Source organism: Echinops telfairi, unplaced genomic scaffold (genome assembly GCF_000313985.2).
Source record: "Echinops telfairi isolate 266 unplaced genomic scaffold, ASM31398v2 ScPeMD7_2;HRSCAF=8, whole genome shotgun sequence".
Classification (NCBI taxonomy): Eukaryota; Metazoa; Chordata; class Mammalia; order Afrosoricida; family Tenrecidae; genus Echinops; species Echinops telfairi.
The window spans coordinates 30,060,172-30,071,995 of NW_022103898.1; positions in this window are offsets into that span (position 1 = coordinate 30,060,172).

Below are 11,824 nucleotides of genomic sequence, written 5' to 3' on the forward strand. Positions count from 1 at the left end.
TGGACATTTTCCCTTTTAGCTCATGTCTCTGCTCAATTGTATCTAACATTTAAGAGGGAGAGAAAGGGAGTTTATTTGTAAATTTAAAGTTTTAGTCTTGAGTCAACCGTCCTGTTTTGTTGAATTAGGTCTGGTCATAAAACACACAAATAAATAAAAATAAAACAAAAAATTTGGGGCAAAGGAAAATTCTCCAGTGTAACTTCAATAAACACATCACTGAGTAGACAAATGCTTGAAGCAAGTCACTAAATATTAGTACTTAAAAAAAATAAATGAAGTAACCATTGTAAAATAGGCCTGTGTAAAAAGTCTGAGCTGAAAAACAGGTGAGTGGTGTCTCAAAAATGCTAGACATAAAAATAACATACCTACCCACCGGCATCAAGTCTATGCTAAGTCAAAGAAACCCTGAAGAGGTTTTCCAAGGCAGTAAATATTTATGGGAGCAGAACTGACATATGACCCAGAAATTTCAATTTCAGTAAATCCTCGTCAAATAATTGGTTAACAGGGATACAAACAGGAATCTGAACGCCAGTGTTCATTGCAGCACTAAGTGTAGTCAAATGGTAGAAACAACGTGAATGTTACTCAACAGGTGAATGGTACACACATACAGTGGAAGAGCATGTCAACATAGAGACGGAGTTCTGACCCATCTGCTATAAACTTTCAAGGATAGACTTTGAAAACCTGATGCTGGGTGAATGAAGTCAGATACAAAAGGACAAATGTTCTATAATCCTAAATCATATAATGTTATATGAGATAGTTATTTAGAACAGGCAATTATATGAGTTATGAGATAGTTAAGTTTATTTTGCCAACATGGCCAATAAACCTGTGGGGTTAATTGAAGGGCAGAGAGATAAATGGCTTGGTGAGCCTCCCATTTCTAGTTCTTGGGTCTCTTGCTTAGTGATGGTCAGACCAGGGTATAGCTTCCTTAGCTAGTTCCCTGCTTCAACTGGCAAGGCTCACTTCCTGCAGGACATCCCAGAGGAGAAGCCTCATGGACCTACCCTGATGCAGCCTTGGGTACTGGAGCAGCCATGTGGAGACCCCTGCCAGCACTGAGATGCTTGCACGTTCATTGACTCGGCTTTCCTCCTGCAGTCGGCATCATTGCATCTGTTTTGTGAGATGGAGGAGGACTTTGTGGTTTGGGGTCAAACATATGGGCTAATGTTGGACTTGTGGGCTTGGTCAGCACTGGCTTGGTCAGCACTGGCTTAGGCTGTTTTCTTGATGTGCACTTACCCTTTATATAAAACTCTCTCTTATACCTATGTGTTTCTGTGGATTTGTTTCTCTAATGTATCCAGAATAACACATTATGGTACCAGGAGTGGAGTACGAACCCACGCGGACATGTGTCCATTGGATATAATGTGTTAGGCTTCCCTTATAGGCTTACTTTTCTGCTTGATTCTCCTTGGTTATATTAATTTCAAACTTTCAAATTATATTTTGCATCCCAACCAAAATACTCACGGCCTAAAGTCGATGTCCACTCCTAGTGACTCTATATGACAGCAGAACTTCTCCTGTGTATTTCTGAGACTGTATCTTTATGTAAGTAAAAAAAAGCCCTCTTTTTCTCCTGAGAACCGGCTAATGGTTTCAAACAGCTTCCATTGCAGTTAGTACCCTAATACGTAACAACCACTATGCTACCAGGGCCTCTCACATTTTGCATAGAATAGAGGAAAAACAGAAGACCCTAAGTTTCTAGATGACCTGGCTCCAAGATGAGAAAGAAAAATTACATTTCTATGTGCTTTATTCATTTCCTGTGGGGGGGGAAATGTTATTTTCCAGCTGGTGTGTCTTGCAGAAATATTTGTTCCCGTCTATGAAAGTAAGCTTCCAATCTGTTCCCATTGAAGTAATCTGTTGATTCTGACCAACCCAGTGTCCTCAGTTCAGCAGAGAATGGTTCCAATGATTGCCTTGATTGTAGCCTGTCCCTAGTCTAGGAAAACTTGGCTGTAAGCTATTTCCTTGAAAAGCACTCTTGCCAACAAATGTATTCACCAGCTCACTGGTCCCTAACCCACCTTTTTTTTTAACTGTACAATTGAAGGATATTCTTCTCCATTACTGTCATAGAACACCAATGCTGTAATCTGTTTATAATTAGGGCCATTCCAAAAATCCATCTTTTCTTCATCCTCCTCCCCCATGAACTTTATAGCAGAATAAACATGCCAATATTATTCGTTTCCACAAGCAGAAATCAATCTGTACCACATTCCCTAGTGTAATATTTATTAGCTTGTCACCCAGGACAAAACTTATATTTACTTAAAGATGCATCACTCCACCCAGCATCTCAGAGCTGCAGCAAATAAAAACACATACTTGTCTGAGCATAAAAAGAAATTGAATCGTTTGGAGAAATATAATGCCCTTACACAATGAAAAGTCATGGAGTGAATGTACTCTGCCAATGACTGACATGCTTCAAAAAATGTGCTCTATTTCGGTGAGCTTGCTTGACTTCATGGACATGAACACCAACATCTTCACTGGTGGAACGTGAGCCAAGTGGCAGCCCAGGTGTTTGAATCAGGGGGTAAGAAGAAAGACAAGACAGGAGGATGTTGCTCCCGTTCTGTTCTTGTCTTTAAAACATTATAATTGTTGCAGCAAGCTGCCTGAATTCATTCTATTTGCTCTGGAGTAATTTTACTTAGAAATTTTCATAGGTAAAAGGATATTTTAATAATTAATGCTACATATCAACTTCAAGGCAAGTCAGACCATTTATAAGAAATCTCTTTATGCTTTCAATTCAGATGAGATCAATTCTTCCCAGGGGAGATCTCTTTGAAGATGCCTCTCAAAATATAGCAGGATAGAACAGACATGATTTTTCTACAACCCCATGTATGATGTTTACTCTCTGATAGAATTGTGTATGCAGTAATCATAGGATAAGTCCCCGCTGCTAAGAATAAAATATTAAACTTTCTGTATGCTACATTTTCCCTATTAAAGAGATTACAATGACATTCTGGTGCTGTATTTTTAGTTGTGTAAGTTGAAACCACCATAAAGAAGATAAATCCGCAAAAGATAACAAAGATCCAAACACCAAATCAGCTTTAAAGTTGGATACAAGAGATTATGTTCTGTCTACTCCCAAGGACTATGAAATTTAATTAACTCTTTTCTTCAGGAAAAACAAAACAAAGCAAAAACTAATTAGAAAACTGAAAGTTCTCCAACTACAGGCTTCACGAACTAATTAACAAAATAAAGCATTGTATTAATGTAACAGTATCCACTAACCAAGGTACCTTTCTGAAGTGAGATCCACTACAACCATAGTAATTAGACAGACGTAAGATTTTCTTCTGAACTGTATTAAGTAAAATTTTGCTTTGCTTTGACTATTTTAGAAGCCAGTTTACATAAACTGGTTCTAGAAACGAGTAGAATGTTGTCTTATCTTGAGGTTCATGCTCTGCTTTCTGTGTTCCTGAAACTCATAGACCTATGTGGAAAATGGGTCTAAAAGTTTCTATTTGTGTATCATGCCAAAACTTTATTTCCTCAATATATGTTGACTGTCCACTTACTTCCAGATAGTGTCGCCAGGAACAGGGGGAGACAGTGATGATGGAGACAGGAAAATTCTTGCCCTTTCTGAGCTTATAACCTGTGCTGGGATCGAGGGAACAAATGACTATACAAGGACATTATACTATTGCCCATTGTGCCGAGTTTAAAAGAAAAAAAAGAAGGTAGGGTAAGGTGAATGAAACCCTATTTAGCCTGTCAGGAAAACCTTTCTCAGTGAGTGGTATTTAGGGGCATTCCAGGTGGGACTTGAAGGGTGCGAAAGCAGCCACAGGAGGAATTATCCAGATAGAGAGAAGTACCATGCACCGAGCCCGATGGTCCAAAAGGCAGCCAAGAGCAGTGGTGGTGTGGCACCAGTAGGGGATGGGGAGCAAAGACCGCTTGTGGAAGCGGAAACAGAAACGAACCCCTATCTCAGGGCCTGGTCACGCAAGCCCTGCAAACATAGTGAAGAAGTTGGGTGTTGTTATTTTATTCACAGACTAAAATACTATGAATACTAGGAAGCTCGGGAGTCTGAGGGTGCACAGGATCTGATGTAAACGTCACAGGATTACTTTGCAGATATGACTGTGCGGTCGAAGTGAAAGGGAGAGATCTAGTGATGGGCATCAGCTAGTTCACACCGGTTTGGCAGAACCGATAGCTAATATTTTGTTGAGTCCGGCAAACTGGTTGTTGAAATGGCACTTGTGATCAGCGTTTTCTCCAACCGTGGATGGCTGGGAAGCTGCCCAAGGTGGAAATCACAAATTTATAATCCTTCCCCTTTTTGACCGTTCCTCTGTGCAACAGCGTGTTCGAAGCACCTGTAGTGATGCTCATTCCTCCACAGATATAAAAAATTATCACAATTCATGTAACACTTGTTTATTCATTTCATAAAGCTCATTCTACCTTTGATGGAATATCACATTTTTATTTCCTTGTGTTGGTTACTTTAATAAGCACACATATAACAGAAAGAGAAGAACTACCAAAGAACCAGAGGGTGCAATGCTGTCATTCATTCCAGCTTTACGTTAAGCCCCAAATTCACATATATTATGAGCGAATTATGCAATTCCTGAAAGTGATTTAAGAGCTGAAAATATTGTCAGAACAATGGCTGTAAGCTTAGCAGATGGGGAAAGAGGTGTTTCAAAATGAATGTAGTGTTTGTTTAGAGAACAGAAGTTGCCTGTTTCTAATTTGTCAAACACAATGACTATTGTCTAATTGGCCAACCTCTAAAGGAATAGGATCCTATTCCCACAGTGAAAAGATGGTACAGATAAATCACACAGCTGATGAGGCTCAGATAAAAGTGAAAAATATGACAAGAAAACCAATTAAGAAACAATATGAAAATATCTTAAATAATGGTTTTGTTATTTCTTGTCAGGTACTATTTAATATTTTTCATTAAAATTTTAAAACGCTTATAACATAATCAAGTTTTTGTACCTATTTTATTGTTCTTATTTAAGTATTAACTATATGAAATAAACTACCTTTCAGTATATTTGGTTTTTTTAATACTTGAATGGTCATTAGGGGAGCAAACCAGTTGTTAAAATATTTGAATCCCACCAGTGGAGAGATCCATTAGGAAATACTATCGTGCTTCAAGAAGGGAGATGTGCCCTGGATTAGCGTGGACTCAAGGGTGATAGAGAGAAATGAACAGATGTAGGGTACCTTTGGAGAATAACTACTTTCATTTGCCAAAGGTACAGAGGTTAGGCAGAGGGAAAAGCAAGGAGCTAAAGTTTTCAGACTGGATAACTCCTCACCTGCAAAACAAGAAAGAAAAATGTACACATGATGTGACATTTGAGTTTGGTGAATGTGAATACCTGAGAATGTAAGATAACTAACTTGCTGATAAACTCAGAAGAACCATTATGGACCCACATGTATTATTCTATGACAATAAAACAGTGTGCATTATAACAAGGAAAATGATTGTATCTAGATTCTCAATTCTGCTACTTCCTTAATGACTTGGAAGGTAAACATATTTGAGTTAACATTTCTTTTTCTGTAACATTGAGATAATAGCATCAAACTCACCAAAATATTCTGAAATTCTTGTAATAGTATATGGGAAAGTGCTGGGAGATAAATAGGCTGTATTAGAAAATATTTCAAGAGAGTTTATCAGCTCCCAAATTTTGTTATGCTAACAGAGAAATTTCCATATCTATGACAAGCAAGGACTTTTCTACCCATTTCTACCAGGAAATATCATATATTTAGAGAAAATAATGGATTAATTTTATTTTGAGATGGAGGAACATTTTTGACCTCTATGAAAATAATGTTTTGGTGATATACCATCGTTGGCTCTGGCTCAGCACTACCCTGAGCTAGACAGAATGCGAGGTCCTGTGGCATCCTCACAATCATGATATTTAAGCCCAATGCTATGTCAGTCATCTCATTGAGCATCTTCCTCTCTTTCTCTGACACTCTATGTTACCATGCATGAGTCCTTTTCCAGGAACGTGTCTGTCCTGATAACTTGCCTGTCCTGGTAACTTATCCAAAGTATTTGAGATGAGGTCCCATGTCCCTTCGAAGGAACATTGTGGTTGTATTTCTTTCAAGACCCATTTGTTTGTTTTTCTTGGAGTTGATGGTACCATAATTCAAGGACCTCAATTCTTCCTTGTCTTCTTAATCCATTATCTTTATTCATGTGCATTTAAGGCGATTGAAGATCACTTGGCTTAGATCAGACTTACGTTAACACTAAAGAGACCTTTTGCCAAAATGCAATACACCATTTAATTTCTTGACAGCATTGATTAGAGATTCCCTATAAAATTAAGATCCATCTGATGTCAGCAATTATATGTCTAGTTTCACATTTTCTTCTAGATCTAGCTTTAGTAGCTGGTGGAATGTTGACAAAATGCATGCACTTTTTCTCAGACTGGTGACAGACCATTGAAGAGATGGGGAAGTTATCTGGACTATCTTGGAGCTCGGTTCAGAGGATTTTAATGTATGATTTGGGAACGAGAAGGGTTGCTGCGAAATTTGTGCCTTGGGTTCTGACTGACCAGCAAAAAGAGCGTTAAGTGGAAACATGCAGTGCTTTGAGAGAACAGCTCTGAAGCGACACAGACATTGTTTTCTAAGATCATCACTGGTGATGAGACATGGTGCTATTCGTACAACAATCAAGCCATCATACATCAAAAAAGTTCGTCAAGTGAAGTCAAAGATCAAGATGATGCTCATTGGTCTTTTTGATGTGAAGGAGATAGTTCATATGGAGTTTATTGCACCAGGTTAGATTGTTAACCAAGCTTTCTATTTAGAGGTTCTGAGAAGGTTACATAACAGTGTGCAACAAAAAAGGCAGACAGGGGACTGGTTTTGCCACCATGCACCTGACTCATCTGACCTCGCTCTGGGTGACTTTTTTTGTGTGCCACAAATGAAGAGGGAAATGAAAGGACAGTGATTTGAAGATGCAGAAGAGGTGAAGAAAAACCGAAGGAGGTGCTGTCAGCCATCCAGAGGAGTTTGAAAAATGTTTCCATGAATGGAGTCACAGATTTAACAAACGTATTAAGTGTAATGAGGGGGGTCCTTTGAAGGTGATAAGGTTGTTTTGTAAAAAAATTTGAATGTACAGCTTTGAAAAAAATTCCAGTTTTTTGAGGGGATACACTCTTATATCTTTCTGGCACTGCATCAGGTTTTTGAAACTGTTCAATTGGTATTCTGTCCATTCTTGGAGATGCTGGCTAGGATCTTCAAGGTCAGCAGTTTAAAACCACCACCCTTCATGAGAAAGACGGGCTTTCTACTCCTGTTACCTGTTACAGTCTGGAAACCCACAGGAGCCTTGCTACCCTGTGCTATAGACTTGCTCGGAGCCAGCATCGACTCAATGGCAGGGAGTTTTGTTTGTCGGTGCAGCTTAGACCTACCTCTTCCTTCGATACCATTGATTCTTGATCATGTTACCTACGTTTTTCTTTCTCTTGTCTTTCTAATGACTGCTTGCTTTCTTCATGTACCATCTGATGAATGCCATCCCACATCTTGTTGAGTTTTTGTTAGCATTTAGTATATCAAATCTGTTATTGAGATGGTCTCTAAATTCAAGCGCGATACACGCAAGGTCATATGTTAACTTTCACACACTTTTTTAATTCCTTTGGCTTCAACTTGAACTTGCTTATGAGCAGCTAATGGCTACTCCAGAGTAGAACTCTGGCCTTGTTTAATTGATTATATTAAGCTTCCTTCTTGTCTTTTACTATACATGTAGCCAATTTGATTCCTGTGTTTTCCATTTGGTGAGGTCCCTTTGTAATGGTACTGTTTATTTTGTTGGAAAAAGAATTTATTTCCAATGAAAAAGTTATTGGTCTGGCATAATTCTATCTTCTGATCTCTAGCTTTGTTTCTATCACTAATGTCATTTTTGCAACACTGAATTATTATTCTTTATTTTCACATTCTTCCCATTTTCACATTCCGATTACCAGGAATTTTAAATACATCTTGATTGCATGTATGATCCATTTCAGATGCAAATACATCTAAACATGTAATAGAACACAAGTCTATGTATATGTATGTATGTACATATATGTGAATATATATACATATAAAGTTTGATGTAGGCATATATAAATATAGATTTACTTTAATTTTTTTATATGTTACTCTTCTAGAAAGGGATACTTTTATCAAATTTTAGAAAAATACTGTTTAGTGAACACTCTTAATAATATTTTAAAGCCTCATCTGATCTTCAAGTTATTGCCATTTTGCACTATAAAATAAAAGTTCAGATTGAAATTCAAAACACTCTTCTGAATAAAATGGTATGTACGTAAGTGGGTTTGTGTTTAATAGAGCAAAAGAGAGAGAGAAAGATTCAAGCATTGTAGAGTGTATCATTTCAAAAACAAAAGGTGTTAAAGAGAGCATAATTCTGTTGGACCAGATATTTATGAACATAATTCCATTAACTAATTATCCTGTGTGCTGAAGCACATTACTGAAATCTATTATGCAAAATGTAACTTAGATAATAAAATATTGTACTGTCTACATATTGTGGAGTCAGTTATTAAATATATTATCCATTGGACAAAAATTTTTTAAAAAGAAATAAAATAGACTGCTGATAATTATGATTTTAGGTCCTAAGTGTAAATGACCAAAAACAGGTTATTCGTTGTCAGCCTATTTCATGCTGATTAAATCAATTATTACACTTTACTTCAGTGGCATAATTTGAAAATTAGGTAATGCATTCTCTTCAAAATAAAAAAATGGGGAAAACTATGATTAGTAACTCCCCTCCTTTGAATCCACAGCAACATCAAAATTCTGTTATACTTTTTCAAAAATGTGTATGTATTATCCCTGTATTTTTAACTTTCATATACCAGCATACTATGGAATCTGTGGTAGTTACATAATTTCATGTCCACTTGATAAATAAGTGCAGGGGTATAGTCTAGCCTGCAGACAGACAGTCTAGCTTGTCAATCAGGTCACAGCCTGCTGGTGCCTCCTTGTGGGGGTGGGTTTCTCTCGAGGATTCTGGGGACTTCCTCTCTTTCTTCCTGGAGGCAGAGTACACCCTTTCTCTCTGTCTCCTGTTCCTATGGAGAGACACACAGAGAGAGTTGGAGGAGCATGTGGATCCCTGCACCAATGCTGAATTGCTTCACCACCATCGGACCCACAAGACTTTTCACCCATCATTCTGTGATCTTCCTGCATTCTGCATCATTGCATGTGCTACATGACTCTGAAGAGGAATGTATAGACTAGTAGTGGATGTATAGACTAATATCAGATTTATGGACTTGATCTGGACTGGGCTGGGATGTTTTCTCAATACACAATTGCTCTTTGATAGAAAGCTCTCTCTTACACACACATATGGTTGTCTCTGGATTTGTTTCTCTAGTCAACTGGTCTAACACAAAATGACACATATACTTTGTATCCTGCTTTGTTTACTTCATATTTTTCTGATAAAATCTTCCCTTAAAATATTATTTTAATCCTGATTTTCAGTGGGTTAAAGTTCTCCCATAATTTAACTAAATATATCAATTTATTTACATAAGCTATTTTTGATTTTCTAAGTAAAATAATAAGTTATAATGAAATAAATTATTGTCACTCTTTTCAGATATTTGTGGCTCTATATTTTTCGTGATATATTGCATGAATAACAATTTCTAAAGTAATGTTAAATTATACTGATCACAAGAAGCGCTGATAATCGCAAGTACCCTGGGCTTCAGAATTTATGATAACCTTACTAGTGTTTAATTCTTAGGTATAGATATTCCTGCTCTATACTAAATCATATCAATGATTGCACAGTTCATTACTAATCTTGAGGTTAGTGACTGGCAATTAGAATATTTAAAACTACCCTACCTAGGTAGCTAGGAAGGAAGGCTTGGAAATGTACTTCAAATGACCATACTTGAAAGCTGAAACAGTTCTTTTCTGTAGAGTAACCATAAAGTAGCTAAGACAAATGGCAGGAATGATGAAGTCAAAGATCTGAACAAAAATTTCAAATGGCAAATCAACAAGACAAAGTAAAATATTATAATGAAATGTGTAAAGACCTAGAATTATAGTACAATAAAGGAAGAGCATGTTCAATGTATTCTACACTGAAATAACTGAAGAAAAAAAAATCAAGCCTTGAGTTACAATACAATATGAAAAGACTCCACGGGGGAAATATTGAATGATGCAGGAAGTATCATAAGATCACAAGACTGAAAATATACAGTCACTGTACCAAAAAGGACTAGTTTACATTCAACCATTTCAAGAGGTAGCATAAGACCAAGAACCAATGGTAGAAAGAATTCCAAGCTGCACTAAACGCATTAGTCAAAAATAAGGCTCCAGCAATTGATAGAATACCAATTGAAATGTTTAAACAAGCTAATGAAACACAGGAAGCGCACCCTTGTCTATGCCAAGAAACTTGGAAGACAGTTAGTTGGCCAAGTGACTTTGTGTCCATTCCAAAGAAAGGTGAACCAACTGAATGCCAAAATTATAGAACAATATCATTGATATGATATGCAAGTAAAATTTTGCTGAAGATCATCTGACAATGGTTGTAGCAGTGTATTGACAGCTACCGGAGGTTCAGGCCAGATTCAAAAAAAGATGTGGAACAAGGGATACTATTGATGTCAGATGTATCTTAGATGAAAGCAGAGAATATCAGAAGGATATTTACTTGTGTTTCATGGGCTATGCAAAGGCATTTGACTCTGTGGGCATACCAAACAATGGATAGTCTTAAGAAGAATAAAAGTTACAGAACACTCAATAGTGCTCACGTGGAACCTGCGATGTAGATAGAACAAAGGAATACTGCATGGTTTAAAGAAAGGAAAGGAGTGTGTCAGGGTTGTTTCCTCTTACCAGAGTTATTCAATCTATTTACTTAGCAAGTAATCAGAGAAGCTGAAAGAAGATTGAATAATCAGGGTTGGAGCAAGGGTCATTAACAACCTGTGATATGCAGATGACATACCACAACCTTTCTTGATGAAAGCGAGGAGGACTTGAAGCACCTGATGATGAACATCAATCATTGCAGCCTTCAAGTTCTCTAAGTTTTATTCTGCTTAGATCCATAATCAATATTCATGGAAGCAGCAGTCAAGAGATCAAACAATGCATTGAGTTAGGTAAATCTGCTACACAAGACCCCTTTAAAAATTTGCAAGGCAAATATGTTACTTTGAGGACTAAGGTATCCCTTATATACATGTGAAATTTGAACACTGAATTAGGGAGACCAAAGAAAAAATTATTCATCTGAATTATGCTGGTGGTGAAGAACCTTGAAAGTACTATGGACTACCACAAGAACAAACAAATCTGCCTTGGAAGAAGTATAGCCAAAATGCTCCTTAGAAGCAAGATGACAGTGTGTCTAAATAAGATAGGCTGGATGAACAATCTGGGGGAGGAAACAACGGGACTGACAGTTCTGGGGGGACATGGAAGAGGGGAAGGTGGGGGGCAAGATAGTGGTGTTAACAAACCCAGGGACAAGGGAACAACAAATGACACAAACTGGTGGCAAGGAGGGTGTAGGAGGCCTGGTGGGGCGTGATCAAGGGTAATGTAACCAAGAGGAATTACTGAAACCCAAATGAAGACTGAGCATGATAGTAGGACAAGAGGAAAGTCAAAGGAAATAGAGGAAAGA